Genomic DNA, 6,000 nt, shown 5'->3' on the forward strand with positions numbered 1-6,000 from the left:
TAGCGTAGAGAACAAAGCTTTCACTTTCACTTTCATTACTCCAAGTATTTATATGTTACAGTGAAGCTTTCACTTTCAATACTCCAAGTATTTATACTCATATTCTTTTATTACTAATTATTCACATTTCCATTTACACTCTATTTTATTTACATAATTTACATTTCTATTTTATTTACACTATGTTATGCACTGTCACTTGCAGTAACTTATAAAACTATTTTCCACTGTTTATTTACATTCATTGTTTTCACTTGCTATTTATACATCATTTGCATTTCCACTTGCACTGTTTTAGAGTCACCAGGAAGATCGTAATCACTGTCCATCATTATCATGGATAAATTAGGCAGTTCACGTTCCACAGTAGAGTCACTTAGCCCTTTACCCCTTTCCACACGAGGTTTAGTAGTGGTGGAGGTCACAGGGCCCTTTGCAGGGGGCTAAATAGTGGCGGAATTGGACAGGAGCGAATCCGACGTGGTTTCACCTTGAAAGACAACAGTAAACTGAATGATGTGGCCTAGGGGCAGCGAAGGGTTGACAATGTCAGCGAGGTGACAGCTGCTGTTTTATATGCTATGAAATGATTGGCAGGAAATCTAGACAATACATACCCGGGTAATAAATCAGGTAGTTCCAGGTGAATGTAAATATCACTAAGGCTTTTCCCTTCCTTTCTTATATAAGTTTTTGTTATGAGAACAGGTCATACGGCATATTTCAAGGGGAAATAAACAAGGAAAATAGCGAACATGTGCACGTGGAGTGTTGCCAGGTGATAATTGGCCCATTCCAGATGTATGGCAGTATCAATTACCATTTCTCTTTCTTTTACATATTATTTTGTATAAGAATAGGGCATAGGGCACATTTCAATGGATAAAATGAGTGGAAAAATCCGTCCAGGATTTGTGTAGCACAGCGCAGCTAGGTAGGTGGAAGGAGAGGGTAATGGAGGGGAGGTAAGGAGGGGAGTCATGGACAGAGGAAAAATGGCTAAATTGTCAACAGTGGATGGGAGTACAGATGACATTAGCAAAACTGAGTATAGCTGGACACTGGTAGTACTGACAGATGACACAAGCCACCAATTGAAAGCCAGGGCGAATTCAAAATAACACAGAATCACAAAAGTGACGCCCCGCAGTATGATCCCTTGCTCCAGAGCGTCACGAAAGTGAAGCCCCCCGGTTAAGGGGTATTAAATACAATGGTCAGCTTAACTCTCCTGCACATTCATGCAGCACCCAACCTGAAATTCTGTCAGGACCATTTGCTTTTCCTCTGTCTACTTTACATAGCTCTTCCTGTACTTCTTTTTCTGATATTTGTATACCTGGTAATACGTGTGGGCATGCATGTTCCATATCATCTCCCTCCAAATTTCTTTCTTTTGTAAAAACTGATTGGAAGTTTTTATTTAGTACTTCAAAAATATCTTTCTCTTATGTATAGTTGATCCGCTCACCCGTAATGGACTGTATTTTAACTTTAACTTTGGTTTTACTTCGGATGTAGCTGTGAAAAAGCTTCAGTTGATCACTACTTATATTTACAATGTCCTCCTCAAACTGTCTCTGAGCCTCCCTCCTTGTCTTTGTATAAACGTTTCTTGCCTGTTTATAGTTGTTATATGCCCTTTCACTATTGTGTCTTCTGTATCTATTCCACCGTGTGTGTGTGTGTGTGTGTGTGTGTGTGTGTGTGTATATACCTATTTGTAGTATACAGGAATTGAGCAATGCTCGTGTTGTCCTGTCTCCATATCCACATTTATCAAGTCTACCTTTACACACATGAATGTTTTTCTCATGCACCACCTCTTTGTCTAAGTCGTTCCAAATATTTAAGTATTTACCTCATATATCTAATTGTGATATACACGGAATGTACTATGCTCGTGGGTTTCCGTCGCTGTTTCTCAATAAGTCAAATTTAGCTTTAAACTTGTTTAAGTTTTTAAACTGGACGATCTCTTTGTCCAGGCTATTCCATAAGTCTATACTTCTGTTAGGAAAGCTATATTTCTTGATATCCTTCAAGCAGCTTGACTTTTTCAATTTCATTCCGTGTCCTCTTGTTGCTCTCTTATCGCATACAAACAGATCTTCTTTGTCAATTTTATCTACTCCCACCATGGTCCTGAACACTGCAATCATGTCTCCCTTCTTTCTCCTTTCCTCTAAGGAAGGCAAATCCAGTTTTTCCAGCCTCTCTCTGTAAGACAGGTCTGTCAGACTGGGGACCATCTTGGTTGCTGTTCTTTGAATTCTCTCAATCTTGTTTATATCTTTCTTTTTGTGTGGGGACCACACTACTGCTGCATATTCTAACCTGGGGCGGATCATGGCCACTATCAATTTTTTCATCATCTCCTCATCCATATAATGAAATGCTACTCTTATGTTAGTCAGGAGTTTATAAGTCTCTCCAACACATGCGCATGCGTGTGTGTGTGTGTGTGTGTGTGTGTGTGTGTGTGTTCGTACCAGTGCCTCCTGACTGAAAAATGAGACAATAACAGTAATCTTTACATATATATATATATATATATATATATATATATACAGGGTATATATATATATATATATATATATATATATATATATATATATATATATATATATATACAGTATATCTATCTATCTATATATTGCCAGACGTCTAAATCCCGTTTGGGGTGGCCACAAACAAATCGCCTCCACATCGCCCTGTCCCCAGCCATTTCACTGCCCTGCTCCCAACTCACACACCCCTCTCTCATATACCTCTCCACCCCATCCCTCCATCTCATCCTCGGCCTCCCCCTCCCTCTTCCCCCCTCCACCTCACTCACATACACTCTCTTCGTCAGTCTCTCACCCTCCATCCTCTCCACATGGCCAAACCACCTCAGTGTGTTCCTCATAACGCTTCCTATCACATCCACATCCACGCCACAATGCTCCTGTATATCCTCATTCGTCAGCCTGTCTCTCCATGTGACTCCACAGGCTCCTCTTAAATAACTCATTTCCACTGCTCTCACTCTTGACTTGTGTCCTTCCAACAACGTCCAAGCTTCACTTCCATACGTTAGAGTTGGTATCACAATACTGTCATGTAGCAACTTTTTCACTTCCATGCTCACTTCCCTGTTTCTTATCACTGCTTTCAAGGAACCAGCAACCTTTCTTCCCTGCTGTATATCAGCAGTTTTCAGGGCAGGGTGAGGCCTCTGGTTGTTTAGTTTTCGCTCTAACCTGGCCTAAAATTGCCGTCTCCCCATCTTAAATGGGGGGTTGCAAAGTGACACAGAAGTAAGGTCCTGTAAACTTCAAACCAAATTAATTTTCTCCATAAATTAATGGGCTTGTCTTGTACTTTTATGGTTTCCCTCAGTTATAAATATTGCATAAGCAGCAATCTCACTTGCATTAAGTCACCTGCAAGATGTGGTCTTCAAAATTACATAAATGGAGAGATAGAATACTATACATACTGGTATGTTCCCTGCATACCGTAAAGGAAGTAAATGTATGAAATGAGGACTTCAAAATTCACTTCCTTGTGCTGAACAGGAATATGGAATTGTCAAACCCATCAATCACTACCGGTACTTACATAACTCACTGCCCATAACCCAGGGGAGGGAAAATGCAACTTGAACCTCCTTCTCCTTTGTTTAATCACATGAAATTATATGACCCCATGCCTCTTCCTAAGGGATCCCCATCCTGAAGCTGGCCATGGTACAGCTGATGTTTTCTATAAACTGGAAGCTATACAAAGTGACAAAACCAGCTAATTACACCACAGTACTTCCCAACAGTTACTGGTAAGTGTTGGGGAAAAAAGTAATTTCACATATGAAAAAGGACCTATAACAACATGAGCCACAGCTTTGACTATGACTACTTTTACTTGTGGCCAAATGTTTCCTACCTGTGGCTAGTTACCAAGCTGGTTACCAGATTTCACTATAGTGGTAATACTTCCCATGGCTGATGGTAGCCACCAGCTGTATTTCCTACTGCCTATGACCTCCAGTCTTTTGAATGCAATGTGTCCAAGAATCTCCAAACGAACAAATCTTGAATTTGGCTCTTTATTACTTTGGGATTATTTTTTCTTGGAAGAATCAATCTTGCAGGCTGCTGGCCTTCAGTTTCTTATTTATCTATCTATCTATATACCTAGGCTGCTTCCCCCAAGGAAAGGGAGGTAGCCGAGACAGGACGACACACTCCCCATTTACTCATCCATTCAAACACATTCATTTGCATGTTAGCCACAAAGGGGAGAACGGACAGATCCTCACCGCACCACACCGCACAAGGGTCAACTGAGCAATGCAATCAGTGACATACGCAGCAGGGCCCGACAGCAGAGCTGGTTTACCCCTGCCACATCATAACAGACTCATCCCCTTACATGCACCTGACCTGAAATAGCTGATCTATCTTATATATATATATATATATATATATATATATATAAAATCTAACCCAGGTCTGCCAAAATATCAATCAGGCACTTGACCACACCACACCATGTAAAGCAAGGTAAAAATGTAATAATCGTGATAGTGATAAATTTCTAAGATGCAAAATCCTTCTATTAAGAATACTCTACAAAGAGGTACGAAGTGCAGCACTGCACTTCATTCATCTTGTTCTGTCAGTTGGTAATTCTTTTGTGCTCTCAATTCCCACACTAGTGCTCCATTTCTCCATAATCACTATTATAAGCACGGAACCATACTCATAGTTTATTTCCTTTGTTTCATCGGTTCCTACAACTTATTTCTATTTTCTCAATCATATCATTACATCATGCCATATTCTTGGCCAATATATCTTCAACCATCATCAATTTTACAATAAAAAATATCCTCCTTCATCACCAAGTCCTATTCACTTACACATACTGTACATATATGGTGCACTCCTTCCATGATCTAGCCCAAGAAAAAGATCTATTTACAGTCAGATGCCTTAATCCCATACGGGGTGGTCACAAACAAATCGCCTCCATGTTGCCCTGTCCCCTGCCATTTCGCTAGCCTCCCCCAAACTTACACCCTCTCTCTCAACCCTCCATCTAAACAACAGCTGGTTAGGGTTGTCTTAGCTAATGCACTGAAGGTAAATGGTGCATGAACTGAAGATTCTTAGAGAACAAAAAGCATTATGTTAGGGTCAGTTTTGAGTCCATTTCTATTTATTGTTATTCCCCTGAGGACCTATCATAAAAATTCAAAGCTAGTTTATCCTGGGACCTACTATAGTCAATGGGGCCAGGACTAGCTCAAAATGGTTTCATGTAACTCCCACTACACATTTAGTTTGTCACTTCATGCTGCTTCAGGGTTGCCTCTGGAACATTTCTAGCCATAATGTACCACTGAACTGTGGTATCACTAAAAAATTACAGCCAATTTTCAACCCAAGGATTTGGTGGCCAAGGCATAAAACAAGAAATTCAGATATATTGTTGTCCTTCACTGCTGAAGGCAACCAATTAGTCAAACTGACGTTATTACATGACATTAGTATAAAGAAGTCCCTCAATTATCCGAAGTAATAAAGCCAAAGGCATGTCCGGGTAGTGGCAACATCCGGATGATAGACAGTATCCCTTTACTGTACCTAGACCCTACCTATACCTAACCTATTTGTATTGTTACCTCTGCTTACTTTGGCAGTGTTTACTGGTCATTCAGGCATATTTAGACATCAAAACATATTTGGGAGTACCGAAAATAATTTCTAACACCAGGGAAAAAAAAAAAAAAAAAACTATACACTACTGTATGTGAAGTACCCCTCCTAATTTTGGCAGTGTTTTCTGGTCATTCTGCCATATTCAGACATCAAAACACACAAAGGAATATCCAAAATAATTTTAAACACCATGAAAACCATAAAAAAAATATATATATGAAAACCAAAAAACACCCTACCTATACAATACTGTATGTACAGTACCTCTCCTAATTTGGGCACTGTTTTCAGG

Source organism: Coenobita brevimanus, chromosome 115 (genome assembly GCF_032717465.1).
Source record: "Coenobita brevimanus isolate Jiangsu-jjx chromosome 115, ASM3271746v2, whole genome shotgun sequence".
NCBI classification, from domain to species: domain Eukaryota; kingdom Metazoa; phylum Arthropoda; class Malacostraca; order Decapoda; family Coenobitidae; genus Coenobita; species Coenobita brevimanus.